The sequence below is a fragment of the Anabrus simplex genome, chromosome 2 (assembly GCF_040414725.1).
Source record: "Anabrus simplex isolate iqAnaSimp1 chromosome 2, ASM4041472v1, whole genome shotgun sequence".
Classification (NCBI taxonomy): domain Eukaryota; kingdom Metazoa; phylum Arthropoda; class Insecta; order Orthoptera; family Tettigoniidae; genus Anabrus; species Anabrus simplex.
The window spans coordinates 322,403,538-322,424,463 of NC_090266.1; the positions used below are offsets into that span (position 1 = coordinate 322,403,538).

Consider the following 20,926-nt stretch of genomic DNA (forward strand, 5'->3'; position numbering starts at 1 on the left):
GACCTACCAAAGAGCTGTACCAGCACACTGACAGACTCACGGACATGATCAGGATACGCAGACTAACTTTCTGTGGGCACGTACAGAGAATGGACAACAACAGACTTACAAAGAAAATCTTTGTTGTAGTAAACAGTTCAAGCAAGAAAACAAATTGGTATCATGAAAATAGAGGAAGACTTAAGGCAGGTGGGGGATCAACAGGCAAATGATAGGAGACAGAAAATAATTCAGAAAAAATATTAGGAATACAAAATTTTTAGTAAATGAGAAGAAGAATACAGTAATATTGTGGACAGAACAAAGGAAACAGGAGCACAGCCAAAGGATGAAGAGATTTTGGAAAGAGAAGAAGAAGGAAAATAAGTGAAAATAGTCGTGATGAGATATTAGAGTTCAAACACTGCCCATAATGGCAGATTAGAAAAAAGTTGGAATGGTTATATACTATTGGCTTTACATCACACCGACACAGATAGGTCTTATGGTGACGATGGGACTGGAAAGGGTTAGGACTGGAAAGGAAGCGGCCATGGCCTTAATTAAGGTACAGCCTGGTGTGAAAATGGGAAACCACGGAAAATCATCTTCAGGGCTGCCGACAGTGGGGTTCGAACCCACTATCTCCCGAATACTGGATACTGGCTGCACTTAAGCGACTGCAGCTATCGAGCTCGGTAAGGTTATATGCTGCTCACACACTGTCGTAAACACAAAGTTAAATTGTGAAATGATGCGAAGGGCAAGACCAATATTTGACAGGTCCCTATGAAGGGAATCCTCGAAGCTATCATTTTAGAGGTACAGTTTTAACAAATAGAAGCACTAGCTTAAATTCCCTGCAAGAAATAAGGTAGAAATAGAAGGATAAGAGGTTTACATTTATTTATTTTCTCCAACAAAATAATCCTGAGAAAAGACACACAATCTTTCTGTAGCACTTTGTTACAAACTATGGTTGAAAGAATCAATGTGTTCATGTTGCATTGTGCCAAAATAATTTTCATAAAGGTTCACTCGTTTCAGAAGGTAATTATATTTTACTTGAGTTACAGCTGAAGTGAAGTTAAAAACCAGAGTCTTCTCGGAAGGCGATTGGCAGAGCCTTCAGAGTTAGATAAAAACATCACAAGTTTCTTCTTTGATATATCACTTGCTGCTGGGTTGAGAAATTGGGCTCCTAAGCCAGACGAGGATGACAAATATTGAGGCAGAGTTGTTGACTGGGGTGGCTTGCACTGCAATGGGGTTTACTGACAGTTGATGGTGAATTATATAATCAGCGAGCAGATGTCATAGACCTTTGAGAAAAATCTGACAAAAATTACTTAATGAATTATTTACATAAAACACTAATCAAAACTTTATTTAGCTTTCAGTTCATTTGTAGATAATTTACCTTACAAAAACGGTGTTAGATTAATAAACAAAGTTAATGAAAGTGAGTAGTACAGAAAACATTTGACAGTAAGAAAGTGAAATGCACAAGGCAAGGTGATAACAACCCAGACAGGTAGATTCAGTGACTAACCTATAATATCTTTGCTTTAAATACAAGCAGCATAGCTTCATCCAATGTGATTGTTTCCAACTTAGCATTCAGTGCTTATCCTCTCCTGCCATTGAAAATGAAAATCCACGGACTGTTTCCAGTCATTCGACCGGGGCAGGAAGGGCATGAATGAAGCCCCATCTAGCGGCGAGGATAGGAATTTTGCCGACGCCTGTTGCACTCCTCTGGACTCCTGCCATTCTTCCTACATATTTTTACTAGCTGTTATTTTCAGTTGTCAATATTAAATTTACAAGAACTGTAAACTTGTCAAGAAGTTCTGGCTCTTGCAAGATTACATTGAAAATTTCAACACATGTTACGTGACTAAAACTGGTTTTCACCATTATTAATACTTTTCAGATTCAATAGTGAGTGAGTTTGCTTGTTTCTTTTTCTTTCCTTCTTTCTTTCGTCTGTCCACATTGCTTTAATGAGTGAAAAAATGTGCTCTATGGCTTCATTGGAACCTGGTAATGCTAAACGAAAGCCAACTAACATCTGAAAATTATAACATGTTTTCCTTCTTAAATACTTTTCACGTGCACTTTGATTTCTGTTATTCCAATCAGTTTTATTGTCACAGTGTTTTTTGCTCATTTAGAAAATTTTTAAACATACATTTGTGGGAGAAGCCAAGGAACTCTCTGGGTTAACAGGATCAACCAAGAAGGAGAAAGAGACACATTGGAACGACAGAGTCAAAACATTGCAAGTTGTGAATCTCATTGTAGAGCCGTATTGGAATTCAGAATAAGAAGTTGATACATTAATAAAAATTATATTTAGGATAAAACCATTAATAGATATTGAAATTAGGACATGTTTCGTTCATACTTTGTGAGCATCATCAGCCAGAATAATCAAATTCAAGGTAGGTCAGGGCCCTGATCCCAGTACATATAACGTAAAACATCTAATAATACAATGCTAAAACTAATTACAACAATTTAAAAATTACCAGTAAAAATATAACATGTCTGTTAAAACATTTAGTGACCATTAAAATAACTTGAAGTGTAGGTGAATGATAAGAAATGTTATTGGTGCGTTGCTGTGAATGATTATTCTTACGGAACGATGAACCTAATCCTCACACGATGGCATTAAAATGTTTATAGTTGTGAACACTTTTACACCATAAGAGTGAACTATTGTGGACTGCTATCTTGTTACAGATGTCGTGTTATATTTCATTGGAGCTATAAGCGCGAGCAAGTAAGTGTGTGGAGCCTCTCTTACGATGCGAAAAGTGGTCCCTTTTCTTAGTATTAAATAAACCTCATGTTTCAGCAGTGATTACTGTCAGAGGGCTTTTAAATTCGCACAGTGAGTAGATGACGGTCTAAGCAATACACAGGTATCAGAAACGAAATTTTGACATTTTACTCCGTTGAGTGGTTTTCTACAATTATTTCGTGAACTGTTGACCAAGACGTGGTTCATTTTGTTACGCGCACACACACATGTTAATTTAAGATAAGTTTAGTCTCGTTGCAAGACATCTTTTTTCTGCTACTTGCTTTACGTCGCACTGATACAGATAGGTCTTATGGCGATGATGGGATAGGAAAGGACTAGGAATGGGAAGGAAGTGGCCATGGCCTTAATTAAGGTACAGCCCCAGAATTTGCCTGGTATGAAAATGGGAAAGAATGGAAAACTTATCTTCAGGGCTGCCGACAGCGGGGTTCGAACCGACTGTCTCCTGGATAACTCGCCTGGTGCGAGACATCTATAGCTAAAAAATATCTAAAATAGAGTCACAGTTAAAACATAAAAAGAACACTTGGAAAGTTATTAAAAAAGATTTGTCACTGGTATTTCCTTATTCTTAATGTTTATGATTTCTTCTTCTAATTTGAAGTTAAGTTCTATGTCCCTGTTGCTGTTACGGTAAATTGATGAAATATTTGTCCTCTGTTTGGTATTAAATACCTACGAAATCAATCACTACTGATCTGCATTTAGGGCAGTCATCCAGATGGCAGATTCATTATCTGTTGTTTTCCTAGTATATGTATATAATATATAGGGTTGCCACATTGTTTTCCTTAAACTGGGACACTATGAATTCTCAAACGTAAGGTCAAATTTATTTTATTGATCACTGTTGGGACACTACTGGCCAGCCGGACGGAACCACACCCCGGCTATCGGCAGGGGAGCGAGAGTGTGAAAAGGCACAGCACAATGCGACCCTCCAGTTTTAGTTTGTTTTCTTTCTAAGCTGAGGCACTGCCTTTCTTGCTGTCTCTGCTTTAAATGGATACTGTTGGACTTGTCTCGGAACCAAGGGTCGAGGGTAAACGGGACTTGAGCTGTTATGTTTTCAGGTAGTCAGTTAGCAATGGTCGCGGCGCGCTGTTGTATGTCTGAAGTGTTTGATGTAAATATGTTTAATAAATCATTATTAATTGTCCTCCGTATATGTGTTTCAAAATGAGCTACCAGAGAGATGTTGTTTCACCAGCAAACAGACATTTTTTGGTCCTCCGGGCCGGATATTGTGAATAGTTTTCCGCCGAATGTTACGAATACTAACTTATTGTAAACTTTCGTGCACGGGTCTCTCAGTTCGTATCGTATGTTACGCTACTTTACGTACGGTAGCCAGTGCCGTGTTGTGTGCTTTTCGCCGGTCGTTTTATACAAGCCGGCTTGCTGTTGAAGAATTTCACTGGAGAGCTGAGTAACCTACTGGACCTGGCGGCGTGCCCGAGTTCGACTACAGGCCGAAGCATATCTACAGGCAGATGTAAGTACCTAGACTGGCAACAACCAATCCTTTCTTACCTAATATTGTTAGTCATGTCATCCTCGCCCGTTTATTGATCCAGTGTTCCTAATTATTGTTCTTGTGCATTCCTCTTCTACGGTCCTTATCTGTCAGCATGGATGAGACTAGCAGGAATAAATTAGTCACTACTCGCGCAGTAGCGAAAGCCAGCCTCACGCGTCTCGCGAAATTCGTACAAGAATTTCAAATGGATTCAAATAATCAGGCCATCGTAGTTCGTTTGAAGGAACTGCCTATTATTCGTGACAAATTTGAAACTGCTCAATCTCAGCTAGAAATATTTGAGGATTTCCAACAGCATGCAGAAGACAGAGATCACTTTGAAACCATGTATTTCGACACAGAAGCAAAAATGAATAGCTTAATCGCATTGAGTACCGAAGCTGCTGGCCCCAGTAGTTCTCGTTCTAGTGACAGTCAGTCTTGTTTAAGTGAAACTAAGAAGGCAATTAAGCTCCCTACCATAAACCTACCAACCTTCAGTGGTGATGTAACTGGATTTAGACATTTTTATGACACGTTCATGAGTCTTATAGTTAACAATGAATCGCTGGACAACATTCAAAGATTTCATTACTTACTGAGTTCTCTAACGGGCGAAGCGCACGTACTAATAGCAAACCTCCCAGTCACTAGCTCCAACTTCAACGTGGCTTTCGATACGATTTGCAATCGCTATAATAATCCGAGGTTAATCGCATCCGCACATCTTAAGAATCTATTGAACTTACCTACGATGAATAAGCTATCAGCGAATGAACTCCGTGCTCTACTCAATCAAGCTTTGAGCAATTTGAACGCTCTCAAGGCCTTAGAGCTAAATGTACCTTTAGATGATTTGATTGTTTCACAGCTAATTCTTGAAAAAACGGAGGCGTCAATTCGTAGAGAGTACGAAACTACTTTGAGTCCCAAGACATTTCCTACTCTTAGAGATACCTGCGACTTCTTGGAAACGAAATGCAAGTCCATTGAGATTGTGAGTTCTACTTTGCCTGTAAAACAAACCCCTTTGAACACCGGAACGAATTACCCATCCAATCGTAAGCAGCTTCAAACCCAGAAGTCATATGTGATGACCACTCCGCAGTGCACGTACTGCAACGAAGCTCACACACTAAGTAAGTGTCGTAACTTTGCACGTATTTCTGTCAATGAGCGCAGAGACTTTGTAAGAAGCAACAATCTGTGCTTCAACTGTTTACGGGGAGATCACAAGGTACAGGCTTGTAAATCTGGTACCTGCCGCACTTGTGGTAAATGGCATCATACTCTAGTACATGCAGACACTACACCTCAGCACTTTACTCAACAACATGGTCTGTCACGCAACATCGAGAGAGCGAGTACTTCAGCACAATCAGAGTCACGCATCAATAGTTATTATTCACAAAAGGTGGAACCAAGTAAACACATCCTTTTATCCACTGCACGCATCAGAATTAAGGATAGGAATGGAAAGTGGCAAACATGTAGAGCTCTACTAGATTCAGGCTCCCAATCATGTTTTATGTCCGAGTCCTGTGCCCAGCGATTAAGGTTGCATAGAGAGCCCAACAGAACACCTGTCCAGGGAATAGGTGACACCATTTCAGAATGCAAGTACAGTGTTTCAATAGATCTTGGCTCATGCACTAGTGACTTTACAACTTCAGCAAATTGTTTTGTGCTTCCTAAGATAACAGATGACTTACCGGGTCACAGGATTGATTCTGCTACATGGAACATTCCCCAGCACATTGTCTTAGCTGATCCCGAGTTTTATAAGCCCTCCAAGATCGACATCCTTCTAGGAGCTGAGGTCGTTCCGTACATTCAGCAGACAGGCAAGCTCACCAAAGATGCTAATCACCCCATTCTTCAAGAAACCAAACTGGGATGGGTTTTAACCGGAAGATACACAAATAATGACGGTCCTTCAGGTGTCTCACGGCGGCCGGTACTGTCATGTTTTGCTAAGACAGATGTTGAAGTCCAACAGCAGCTTCGAAGGTTTTGGGAGATCGAAGAGTTGCATCAAACTCCGCGTACGAAGGAAGAAGAGCAATGTGAAGCACACTTCGTGCAACATACCAAAAAGGATTCTACAGGAAGATTTGTTGTTCGTCTGCTGTTCAGAGAAGACCCGAGAAAATATGGTGACTCATTTCAAATGGCAGCCAGGCGATTCTATCATCTAGAGAGAAGATTACGCAAACTACCCAATATGAAACGAGAATACGTGAAATTCATGACGGAATATGAAGAGTTAGGGCACATGGAACTGACACTCCCTTCTGCGATTCCTGCATATTATGTACCTCATCACGCGGTTATCAAAGAATCCAGTTCTACCACAAAGCTACGTGTTATATTTGACTGTTCTGCTAGTTCCAGCAGTGGAATTTCCTTGAACGATTTACTTTATGTTGGGCCAACAGTCCAGCAAGATTTGTGTTCTATACTCACCAGGTTCCGGACCCACGAGATCGCGTTCACTGCTGACATAGAGAAAATGTACAGACAGGTACAGGTAGATGAAGGAGATTGCACGTACCAGCGTATTCTCTGGAGAAATGACGAATCGCAGCCCTTGCAGGAATATCAGCTCAAGACCGTTACATATGGTATGGCAAGCGCCCCGTTCCTTGCGACACGATGTCTATATCAGATTGCAATGGAAGCCGCTCATGAACTTCCTAGAGCATCTGAAACCCTATTAGACGAATTTTATGTTGATGACTGTATGTCTGGATCACAAACTGTAAATGAAGCTCTCCTCGTGCAGCAGGACTTGATACATTTGTTAAGAAAGAGTGGGTTTTCACTGCGAAAATGGTGCAGTAATCATCCAGCTATTCTTGAGAATGTTCCTCCAGAGTATCGAGAGACTCAACTTCCCCTACAGCTTGACAATGATGAGAATGTAAAGGCGTTAGGTTTGTTATGGCATCCAGCATCTGACAAGTTTCAGATAGTTAATAATGTTCAACCAAGTCCCCACGCTCCACCATTTTCTAAACGCAGTATTCTCGCAACAGTATCATCCATATTTGATCCTTTGGGACTCATTAGTCCAGTGGTAATTTTGGGAAAAATATTTCTACAACAGTTGTGGCTAAAGGAGACGTTATGGGATGAACCTTTGGATCCAGGAATATCACATGCTTGGGAGACACTATACTATCAGTTACCTTCCATTGAAAAGATTCGAATCGATCGTCGTGTCCTGGTTAATGGCCCTATCAAGGATATTCAGCTCCATGGATTTTGTGACGCCTCTGAGAAGGCTTACGGTAGCTGTATCTACATACGATCAACTAACATCCAAGGTAATACCTCAGCCAGACTACTGTGCTCTAAATCACGCGTCGCTCCTTTGAAAAGGCTGTCACTTCCTCGGCTGGAGCTCTGTGGAGCCCTTCTTCTTGCACGGTTGGTTAAGAAGATTATCCCTGCACTGAAACTATCGGTCTCTAAAGTCGTCCTGTGGACAGATTCAACCATCGTCTTGGCATGGATAGCTGCTCCATCTACAAAATGGAAAACGTTTGTAGCAAACAGAGTATCAGAGATTCAGGACAGCACCGAGAACAGTGAATGGAGACATGTGGCGTCTCAAGACAACCCAGCAGACATTATATCAAGAGGATGTTGCCCTGATGAGCTGGGTAAAATTCATTTATGGTGGCAAGGACCAAGCTGGCTACAGCAACACCATGATATGTGGCCTTCCTCTGCAAGTACTAGACTACCACTAGTGCTGCCTGAAGAGAGGTTCAAGGTGACATGTAATATCGCAACGATTCCTGACGATAATATTATCAACCGCTTTTCCAAGCTTACCAAACTGCAGCATGTTGTAGCATACTGTCTAAGATTTGCAAGAAATTGCAGGGCAACTCGTGGGTGCAGAGCAACAGGTGCACTATCCCTTCTAGAGCTCAACAGCGCAATTCTCCACTGCATACGAATAGCTCAGTTGACATCGTACTCTAAGGAAATACATCAGTTGCAGTCCAAGAAACCTATTCAGAGCAAGAGCAAATTAAAAACTCTAAATCCGATGTTAGACAGTACGAATATCCTGAGAGTAGGAGGAAGACTTGAACAAGCCAACATACCGTATGAACAAATGCATCAAGCTATACTGCCTGCAAATCATCACCTTACGAAGTTGATTGTTGAACAAGAGCACAGACGTATGCTGCATGCCGGCGGACAGCTTCTACTATCATCGATTAGACAGCGGTATTGGATTGTTAATGGCAAAAATGTCATCCGAAGAATTTTGCACCGTTGTTTGATTTGTCAGAAACTGAAGTCAAACACTGCTCAACAGCTGATGGGTCAGCTGCCACGCCCTCGTTTAGAAGTAGTTAGACAATTTTACAACTGTGGGATAGACTATACTGGGCCGTTCTACATAAAGACTGGTTCCAAGCGATCACAGTCAAGGCAGAAATGTTATATTGCCTTATTTGTATGCCTGGCCACTAAGGCAACTCACCTCGAGATTGTAACCGATATGTCTACTCAAGCCTTCCTAGCGGCATTGAAGAGATTTGTCTCACGTCGTGGCCGATGTCAGTCCATCCACAGCGACAACGGGACAAACTTCGTTGGAGCGGACCGAGAACTTCGTGCAGTGATTAGCTCCTGTCAACAGCAAACGGAAGTCAGAAACTTCGCAGAACAAGAAGGAATAACATGGATATTCATCCCTCCTGGAGCACCACACTTTGGCGGATTATGGGAGGCTGGCGTGAAGTCCTTCAAGTACCACCTTCGCCGCGTCATGGGAACTATGTGTCTCACTTATGAAGAGCTGACCACCCTCACTTGCCAAATAGAACCCTGCCTGAACTCCAGGCCCCTTATTCCCTTGTCCTGCAACCCTGATGACCCTGAAGCCCTAACTCCAGGTCACTATCTGATTGGCACAGCTCTCACTACCATTCCCCAGCCAGATCTAGGTAATACTAAGCTTAACCTACTGACTAGATGGGAAATACTACAGCAGCAAATGCAGAGGTTCTGGCACCGCTGGTCAAACGACTACCTGCATCACCTTCAGCAGCGATCAAAATGGACACACTCCAGTCCAAATGTGCAACCTGGAGAACTGGTGGTGTTAAAGGAGGATAATCTTCCACCATTAATGTGGAAACTGGCAGTGATCACGGACGTTCACCCAGGATCAGATGGACTAGTGCGTGTGGCTACTGTCCGCACCTCTCGTGGGATATTGAAGAGGCCTATCAATAAACTGTGCCCTCTTCCAAACGACGAAGAGTGATTTGTGTGTGTTGTAGATATTGAGTGTTGTATTGTGAACTCGTCTAGTGTGATTTTATCTGAATTTGTGATTTCAACTTTATTATGTGTACCTTTGCAGTTATATATTTTAAGAAATTGACATTTCTTGGCGGCCGGAATGTTGGGACACTACTGGCCAGCCGGACGGAACCACACCCCGGCTATCGGCAGGGGAGCGAGAGTGTGAAAAGGCACAGCACAATGCGACCCTCCAGTTTTAGTTTGTTTTCTTTCTAAGCTGAGGCACTGCCTTTCTTGCTGTCTCTGCTTTAAATGGATACTGTTGGACTTGTCTCGGAACCAAGGGTCGAGGGTAAACGGGACTTGAGCTGTTATGTTTTCAGGTAGTCAGTTAGCAATGGTCGCGGCGCGCTGTTGTATGTCTGAAGTGTTTGATGTAAATATGTTTAATAAATCATTATTAATTGTCCTCCGTATATGTGTTTCAAAATGAGCTACCAGAGAGATGTTGTTTCACCAGCAAACAGACAATCACCATCATTACATTATCGTCATTTGTAATATTTAATTTTAAATGAAAACTCAAACTCAACTAATGTCCAGCTCCATGGTTAAACGGTTAGCGTGCTGGCCTTTGGTCACAGGGGTTCCGGGTTTGATCCCCTGCAGGGTCGGGGATTTTAACCTCATCAATAGATCTGCACCTGGCGAGCCAAACATGTCCTCGGACACTCCCGGAACTAAAAGCCATACGCCTTTTCATTTCAACTAATGAAAACCTACAGCCTGTTTTCCAGTCAATGACTGGGTCAGGGGTGGGATGATTGAACCCCCCCAACTTGCGGCGAGTATATGAATTGTACCGGCTGGCGAGGCCTGTCACTCTCCTCTGGGGCAATGATTAATGACTGACAGATGAAATTAAATGATAGTGGAGAGTGTTGCTGGAATGAAAGATGACAGGGCAAACAGGAGTACCCGGAGAAAAACCTGTCCCGCCTCCGCTTTGTCCAGCACAAATCTCACATGGAGTGACCGGGATTTGAACCACAGTGTCCAGCGGTGAGAGGCTGGTGCACTGCCGCCTGAGCCACGGAGGCTCCTTCAACTCAACTAATACCAAACATCATCACCTAGTGCCACTTTCGGGAAGATAAACACACTTTGTAACTAAGTCGTGGTTCTCGGGTATTTTAAAATTGATGGAAATTTATTTACTTTTCTTGACATACTTTTTCCCAGATCCTAAATTCCGAAGACCTAGTTGGATGTTTAATTAATTAAGTTTTGAGCTTCAGAAAATGGTCCAGAGATAAAACATGCAGCAACAGCTGATTTTTCAAATTCCCCATTAATTATCACTTAACTGTGTTGACCTCGTAAGATAGTTTCTATGATTACCATCTGTTTTGAGTTTTTATCTAGTAGGAGTAGCCTTTCTCCCCACAGGACCAGGTATATTTCTCAGTGGAAGGAACCTTCCTGAGCACATTTGTTTTTGTTTTGGTTTTCTCATAAAATTTCCTGCAGGTCAAATTGAAGTTTAATTTACAGTAGAGCAAAGCTTGAACTGTGTTTTCATTCAGCCTATTTCTGTCAGGTGACCACATGTTTTTCATTATGAAGAACACACGTTCCACAGGAGTTGACGTCCTAGGTAGAGAAAAAACAAATTCAGCTACTTTCTGAAAATTACGAATCGGAATATTCTGCTCATCGAAGTGTTGGAATATTTTGACCCATTTATCTTCAAGTAGCCCAAAACCTCACTTTGAGTTAACATCTTGCTGTTTAATAAATTCCTTAATCCAAGATACCTCATCAAACAGGTTGTCAGTGTTTATTCTACACTCTGACTGTCCGACTTTAGTGTTAATTAGTTCCGCTGTTTTCTCAACTTCAGACCACTTAATTTCAGTTTGTTTTATCCAGTTGAAGGATTCCACTTCTTGAAAGTTTCCTTCCCACAATTCAGTAAACTCAATGCATTTTGGTAAAAATGCAACCGTCTCGTTTTTTGAACACGATAGCATTTATACTTTCATTTTCTTCAAGTTCTCTAAAAGGAGATTTAGCTCCTGCTAGTATGAAATAGTTCTCTTTTTCTGTTTGCTAGGCTTTGCTTCAGGTGTTTGAGTTTGCAGGCCACTTCTGTTGCAGTAATGTTAATCTTTTCCATTCCGAGAACTGTGTGATTAAATAAACAAACTGCAAGTACGCTTCTGCACATTCATTCTTGAAGAACTTAATTACTGCTGGGCATTGCTCTTGTCAGCAGAAGTAAGATTTAAGTCCTTGGAACATATGGATGATCCTTTCTAAGTCAGGAAGAAGGGAAAGAAACCTTGTGCCCCCATGTAGTAAGAACATGTATTCTACATCTACAAAAAAAATCCACAGCCTGCTTCCAGTCATTTGACCGGGTCAGGAATGGAATCCCCATCTAGCGGCGAGGATGGGAATTGTCCCGGCTGCCAAAGCCTGCCGCACTCCTCTGGGGTTAATGAATGACAGAAAAAGTGAAATGATACTGGAGAGTCTTTCTGGAATGAAATATGATGGGGAAAACCAGAGTACCCGAAGAAAAACCTGTCCCACCTCCGCTTTGTCCAGCACAAATCTCACATGGAGTGACTGGGATTTGAACCACGGAACCCTTCGGTTATCTGCACAGAAACCTGAACTTTCTGCTCATGTTCATACTTCTTGATGACAAATACTAAAAAGTCATTTAATATATCCAATGTTTCTTTTGGAATTGACAAAATGTCTAAAAGTTTTACTTTCACTCCCTCTGAAATTAAGAAATACCTCAATGGACACGGTTACAAAAGAGGCTTTTTTAAATCTTCCTTGACTTCGTAAATTGATAAAGGAGCTAAAACTGTGTATATCACTCATTCATATGTTGTATGTGCAAGACTAAATTTCACGTCAAAAACTTGGCGAAATTAGTTTTGAACTACAGTCAGCTGATTTGTTACTGAAATCATGAGAGGCTTTGTGGTAAGCAAAAGTTGCTTCTTTAGCAGCCATTGCAAGTTCCTTGTTCTGAGGATCCGTACTCTTGAAATACGAGGTGATATTCGAACTAGATGCTCTGATACAGCAGAGTTGTGCTTTGCATTTCGTGCATGGTCTACAAAATCAGATCGACCTCTATGTTCCACAGAAAAAACACTGCCACAATGTGAACACGTAACTATGCTTTCTTGATTACACAGTGTTTTCAAAAACAGATGTTCTCTCCAAAGCTCAAACATGTACGAATGCAAATGTAAAAGATCCATCAATTCAATACATCATATATCCAGATAAAATTACCTTACAGCAAGTACTAGTACATGTTTCGTCCAATTATTGGACATCTTCAGCTAATGCCATCAGTATTGTAACGTGTTGGCAGGGTAGATAGATAAATAAATGAGTACAGAACCTGGTAGCGTCCTATTCTAAGATTTATTCACTTAGCACTACAATTACAGATTTACACACACACAGACGATAGCCAAGCTTACTACTTACACACATACATGGTTACACACTTACACGGTTCGCGCTCTCTCTCTTAGCTTCTCATATTCCATCTACAGTGACACACACACGCACGCGCACACACACACAAAACGTCACAGGAACAGGAACCGAGTCCTCAGCTCCAACAGGCAGATACTCCAACAGGCTGCACTCTCCCAGGCCATCAATGACTGCGCTCCAGCTAACTCAATCTCGCTCTCACTCACTCACTAACTCTAACTGACCCTCACTGACTGTCACTCCAAGTTACTCCTCCCCTTATATACCTGCTCTGGGCCTTCCAGAACAGTCTGGATGCTAGATGTATCCAGGAACCTCGCTAGATAGAAGACTTCAGAATAATAGTCGAGTAATTTCTGTCGTCCTCTGCTGTGGGACCGCGGACGGAGGCGAGAGGGCCGGCCTACCACCAAGTGTTGCTCGTGATTGGCGCGCTTGAGCGTAAGGGGGTTGGGGCCGATACGATGATGCCCCCAGCGCGTAGCGACTTGGCATGGCGGACGCTATAACCATTACAGTATTAAACCATTAACACTAAAATATTAAAAGTGCAATGGAATAAAATCTATGGGAAACTGGCGTATGACTCATTAAAATTTAAAGTGAAATATCAAATTGAAATATGAATACAGTGCATCTATTAAGTCGAGGAATCACATATTCTGGCAAGCTGATCACTAAAGTCTTCAAATTGTTCTTTGTGTTGAAACACAAGGTCTTGATGTGGTGAAATGCAGATTGTGTGTCGCATATAAAAAAGTGCATAAAAATGTTTAAAATGAAGATGTATGTCCTTCAGAAGTTGGAAACAGTTCTTGTTATTAAGCAAGCTACTTTAGATAAGAAACTAGCGAACATTGGACAGTCTAAATATGATAATAGACCTAAGATTGCTGACAATGAAAAGTTTCAACATGACGTTAATACTGATCACGTATTTCATCCGTCAGTAAAAAGCCTTACAGATCTTGTTTTGAGCGAAGACGACCTTTCTATCTTAAACAAAGGCCTGAAGTATAATTGGCCCACAGTTTCAAAATCGGATAATCTGCTCACCACTATAGCTGAAGCTGAACATGCCATTTCCAAATTACCTACAGATGAGCAAGAGGAAATAAAGTTTCAACTGCGGAAAAAACTACAAACACCTTTCATTAAAGACATAAAAGGGTCACAGGAGTCCAAAAAACAAACCTCCAATCTTAAACATAAAATTAAAGAAAATATAATCATCATGAAAGCAGATAAGGGTAACCGTGTTGATGTCTAAGGAGGATTGTGTCGAAAACAGAACTTTTCTTTGCCGATAAGTAGCTTTACTACGATCAAAAAAAATCCCACAGTTAAAATTTAGAAAAATTTAAAAGCAGTTTTGAAGAACATCACTTTTCTTTTAGATGAACGTCAAATTAGTAAATACACTGTTATGAATCCTAAATTCCCAACTATCAGAGCAATACCTAAAATCCACAAAGAAAACGTGCCTATAAGACGCATCATTAATTTTCGATACAGCCCCTACATATGAAGTATGCCAGTTTGTGCAATCTTTTCTTGAAAAGCATTTTACCTTTACAAATAGAACCACAATTTGTAATTCCATTGAATTTTGTGAAATAGCAATGGACTTAGAAATTAAACCTCATTACACTTTACATTCCTTTGACATTTCTAACATGTACTCTAGCATCCCAATAGATAAGACGGTTGCAATAATAAAAAATAGCTTAAATAATCATAGTTTTGTCAGTAAACAAGAAATAGATGAGTTTATTTCTATTTTGGATTTTGTTCTGCAAAACAACTATTTCATAGTCAACAACACAATTTACCAATAGAAGGGCATTCCAGTGGGATCTCCTGTCTCTGGAATTTTGGTGGACATCTACATTGACAACCTCGAAAATACGAGAATTATTAATAATATACAAGGTATCCTTGTCTGTATGAGATATGTAGATGACGTTTTCGTTGTAATCGACTAACAAATAGCTAACAGTTCAACAACATTGGACCACTTCAACTCTCTAGACTGCCATTTTAAATTCACTATTGAAACTGAAATAAACAAATCTCTTAATTACCTTGATTTAACTGTTACAAGGAACACTACACACCTCTCTTTAACATCTATAGGAAACCTACACAGACCTTCAACTCCATGAGACAAGATTCTCTTCACCCAGAAACACATAAAATTGCAGCTTTTTTCGGTATGGTACCTAGAGCTTTTGATATTCCTCCTCCACGAACCTACTACGCTGGCGTAGTAGGGGGAGATGTGATACCCTCACGTGGCGGATAGGGGGGTCCTAACTGGCTTGCCGGTGGACTTAAGGGAAATAAAATACCTCGCGCGGACCATACACACTACCCCTTGCGGGTGGGGGACGCGCCTGTAGAATACACCTGCGGTATCCCCTGCCTGTCGTAAGAGGCGACTAAAAGGGCGACCAAGGGATGATCAAATTAAAACCATGAGACTACTTGTAATTAGTACCTTCACGCAGGTAACACCATGGGTCGCATTTACTTGTGCATAGTACCACTATGTTAGGTATGCTATAGGTTTGTGATTAGTAGCGACTGTGTGTGAATCAGGCTGAGGGTCTTACAGCACCTGTGATTCGTACCCCTATATGAGCAACACCATGGGATGAGCGACACCATGGTTCTGCCTTGCCTATGCTTAGTTCCCAATATGTGAGGAATACCAGGGGATAGTTCGGGTCCCTGTAGTTAGTCCACTTATGTGAGGAACGCCATAGGTTTGCGTTGCCTTTATAAGTTTATGTTGCCTGTAAATAGCGCTGCAATGTGCGAAACACCATACGTCTGTGTTACATGTGCGCATTACACTACCTGTGAATAGTACCATAATGTGCGGAATACCGCGAGTCTACGCTACTTTTGATTAGTACCGCCAAATGACAAATAGCATAGTTCTACTTTCCTAGCAATAAGTACCATTATGAGGGGCCAGTGACCTCTATTTTGGACCCGTTTCGACTAAAGCATAATCAATTCAGCATTGTGCTATAGAAGCAGTCACTTGGTCAGCAGTACTGTTGTTTTGTGCCAGCTTCTGTGCAAGTGAGGCACTGTGGGTCTACACTAATCGTTTCAAATTCATATCCATCCATTCATTCTTCGTCCTCACGCTTTGAATTCTGGTCAGTGGAGGATTTTGGACTTATAATTTGTCATAACATTTCATCTCATTCCGTACCATTAGGGGCCGATGACCTCGCATCATCATCATCATCATCATCATCATCATCGTTCCTCCTCTGCAAATCAATTTAAAGGAGGAAATCAGTACCATTTACACAATTGCCATTCAAAATGGATTTGAAAGGAACATGGTAGGCAAAATTGTGAAAAAAGTGAAAAACAAGATCTCCAGTACGCTCACCAGGACTTCCAGGAATGAAAATAAAAATTAAAAAGTCATTACTTTTACATATAATAATAATAAATTTTATCAGGTCTCCAATTTGTTCAAAAGAAGAAATTTCACTACTGCCTTTAAGACCAATAACACTAATTCTCTAATCTTCTATAACACATGTTCAGTTAATGGCGTGAGCTAATTCTCAAACTCGGGAGTGTACGAACGGAAATGCCCTCAATGCAAAGCGAGTTACGTCGGGCAAACTGGAAGAAACTTTAGTATCAGACATCTGAAACATTTTAATGCTAAAAAATATAATAAATTCTCGGCCATGAGTTTGCACATGATGGATTTCGATCATTTATTTTCATCTTCAGAACAAGATCTTAATAATTTAATATCGAAGTAAAGGCATACTACTCAATATTTTTGAGAACATTTTTATCCATTTAGACAAAGGATTCAACCCTACAGGGAATCTTAACGAAATTTCTGAAAAACAGAACATCTTATTTGACCAGTTATTCAAAGTTGTAAAAGAAAAAAAAAACCCCAAGAAACAAACCGCTCCCTACTTCATCTTGTCTCGCATTAGTACCGCCCACTTTAGTCCCTCCATCTCTACCCGCGCATCCAGCAGCTGTCAAGGTCACCTCCCAGTTGGAGCGCTCAGTTAATATTCAGAGAACCAGTCACATTATAACAAGTCTGTAGACCAGCCTGAGAAGTTCCAGCGGGTTCAGCGGAGAATGAATGGATGGATGAATATGGATTTAAAGCAATCAGTGGATCCTACCCTCAATGCCTCATCAACCCAGAAACAATATTAAAACAACAGTATTATTGACCAATTCTTCATCATCACGTTTTGAATTCTGGTCAGATTTCCATCGCTAAGGGGGTGAAAAGGGAGGGGTGAATTTTTAAAATGAGTGCACCTATGTCTCAAAAACTTGACAGTTTAAAGACATGAAAATTGGTATTTGAAAATAAAGAAACTTTTTTTTGTTTTCAGAAAATTCCTCTTAACGGGTGTGAAAAAAGATGGAAAAGGGGTTGAGTACCTTTTATGAGGATACATATATATCAGAAGGTGAAGATGTTAGTCTTGAAAATTGGTATATGAAATCTTCTTTAAAAATATGGAAACATATTTTGTTTTTTGGTTTTGGAAAATCTTCTTAAGAGGGGGTAAACAGGAGTCTCAATGGGGGTGAATTTTTTAAAGGAGTGTATCTAAAATATATATGTCAAAGACATAACATGTTGCAGACATGAAAATTGGTATTTGGAATCTCCTGTAAAAGTAAAGGAACACGCATAATTTGTTTTCTGAAAATCCAATTAAGGGGAAGTGTTAAAGGGGGTGAATTTTTAAAATGAGCCATCTGTATTATATCTCAAAAACTTTACATGTTACAGACGTTAAAAGTGGTATTTTTAATATCTTTTAAAAATGTAACACTTTTTTTTCTTTTTGGAAAAACACTTAAGGGGGAGGGAAGTAAAAATTGCTGAAAAAGGGTTGAAATATTTTTATTAGGATGCTGATATCCCCAAAACTGACGATATTACAGGCGTGAAAATTGGTATTTGGAGTCTCCTTTAAAAATAAAGCAACACACATTTTGTGTTTTTGTAAAAAATACTTGGGGGATGGGCGGGCATTCCTTTGTTTTCAGAAAATCTCCTTAAGGGGAGGGGTGGGGGAAAAGAATCGAAGAAAGTGTTGAATTATTTTTATGAGGATACTTACAGTACATATTAAATACTGAATGTTACAGACGTGAAAAATTGATATTTGGAACTGTAAAAATAAAGGAACATGCATAATTTGTTTTCTGAAAATCCACTTAAGAGGAAGTGTTAAAGGAGGTGAATTTTTAAAATGAGCATATCTACAGTATATATTTTTAAAAAAACTGCATATTACAGACATGAAAATTGGTATTTTTAATCTTTTAAAAGTATAGTAACACGTTTGATTTGAAAAAAAAAACAAACATTATTTTAAGAGATGGGGGTTGTAAAAAGGACTTAAAAGGCGATGAGTTCTTTTTATGAGGATACTTATATCTCAATTACTGAAGATGACACAGACATGAAAATTTGTATTTGGAGTCTCCTCTTAAAAAAAGAAACATGCATCCTTAATGGGGAGGCGGATATAAATGAATTGAAAAATTAGTTAAATTCTTTGTTTGAAGACACTTACATCTCGAAAACAAAGGATGTTATGGACGAAGAAATTGGTATTCGGAATCTCCTTTAAAAATAAAGAGACACACATTTTTTGGCGGGGGAGGAGGGGGTGAATCAACTTACGGGAGTATCAAAGTAGTTGAATTATTTTTATGAAGATACAAATAAGAAGTGGACTTAAAACAATACACCCCTAAGGGGTTTTGTCTGGGGGGGGGGGGGGGGCGGGTGAGGAATGATGACAAAAATATGCATTTATATGAAACTGTGAATTATGAAGTTAAAATTTCAAATTATATCCTAGGCTCTAATAACAGAAGGTTTGAAACAAATTTAACCGCTCAGAGAATTAAATGGGGGTTAAGATCCGAAAACAAATATATTCATTCCTTCCTCCGAAACGGTGTAACGTACAAAGACAAAATTCCAATTCCAAATCCTACGTGTGAAATAAGACATAATTTTTTAATGTTCCAACCCTAAAGTGTTAAATGAGGTTAGCTCCGAAAGCAAAATTATTCATTCCTCCACTACTGTTCAACGTACGGAATGAAAATTTCACAGGTTGGTCGCTTTTACATCGCAGATTTTAAATAAGATAGGGTTTAAACATTCAAATTCTTCCATATGGGGTTCACATGGGTGTTATATCGGAAAATAAATAATCATTCCCCAAAAAACGTTTGACGTACGAACTGAGGGCGTATTTTACAGGCTTCGCTGACAGTGGGCTCTCCAAAATATAAAACTGTGAACAATAATTTTCAGTTTAAAGCCGTAGCGAAGCACGGGTGTCTTGCTAGTATTAAATATAGGAGACACATTTCATCATTTTACCACAACACCATCAAGGACATTGAACTTTTAACTTCAAATTATTATTATTAGAACAAGAAGATAATAATTCATAAACATTAAACCTCCATTAGTGACGCACGGTGTCACAGACCGACATCATAAACGATTGCGCCTCCTTCTTTGCTCGTTGGAGTGAGCTAGTTGCGCATCAGGTTACCTTCATCAATTTCATTCTCGAGTATACTCACCACTGCACAAGTCTGAACGATAACCTTACAGGTTAGTGGAAGTCTTTTCGGTCTCACATACCGAGGTCACTAAGAGCGTACACGGTCCATTAGACCGAAGTCACCACTCTCGTTTTATGGTTGCATGCAAATGAAAGGTATGATCTAGATTTTGGTGGATTTATGTGTACTCATTAGCTTATTATATTCTGGAGCCTAGTAGCGTAAGCACTGTCGATTGTTGTATTCACTGTTAGAATTGTTAGATTGTTGTGCTAACACTAATGTTTCTTTACTGGTCAAGACAATATGGTTATGCTTTTTCTTCTTGTGTATTCAAGGATATGAATTTCAAAAGTGAAAAGTCCCATGTTAGGGAGCTCCTTGAAGATGTTTTAGCTGACCCTGCTAGTCAAGAGGAACAAGCTGACTTCTCAGATGCTGATGTCTGTGACTATGAAAGCGACATTGAAGAAATCAACTCTGTTGAATTATGAGAAAAAGATTCTAACAGTGAACAAGAATTAGATACCAATGATGAAATACAGTTTTATGTAGGTTGTGATACTCACTTCTATGTAGGAAAGGATATGACCAAATGGAAGATACATTGTCGTCCGAAGGCTGTATGAACAAGATCCAAAAACATTGTAACACAGTTACCAGGGTCTAGGGCATCAGTGAAGGGCATCAAAGAACTGATTGAAATCTGAAGGAAATTCTTTGATGATCATATGATAGAAATGATTGTGCAGTATACTAATCAACACATAGCGCAAAAATCCCTGGGGTGATATAAAAGGGAAACTTATATCAGGCCAACTGATAGTAATGAAATTGAAGCTCTGATTGGAATTCTAATATTGAGTGGTGTGAAAAAATCTAATAGGCTGAATGCAGATGAACTCTTTGCTACTGATGGAAGTTCACCAGAAATATTTCGCTTAGTCATGTCACTGCAGAGATTCAGATTTCTCCTACAGCACCTAAGATTTGATGACAGAAATACATGCCAGGAAAGAAGATCCAGTGATAAACTTGCTCCCATTCAAGATATCCTTGACAGCTTCATAGTAAATTGCAAAGCCCATTACAGTATGTCTCAGTGTGTTACCATCGATGAAATGTTGCTGGGATTTCACGGACCCTGTAGTTTC

The 20,926-nt window shown here is 40.0% G+C and overlaps 1 protein-coding gene across 4 annotated transcripts in view; it reads left to right on the forward strand.

Annotated features, from left to right (window-relative positions):
• The window catches only part of LOC136864101 (DDB1- and CUL4-associated factor 7), a 512,531-nt gene that overhangs the window by 105,045 nt on the left and 386,560 nt on the right, over positions 1-20,926 (forward strand). The gene's annotated exons all lie outside the window — the stretch shown is intronic.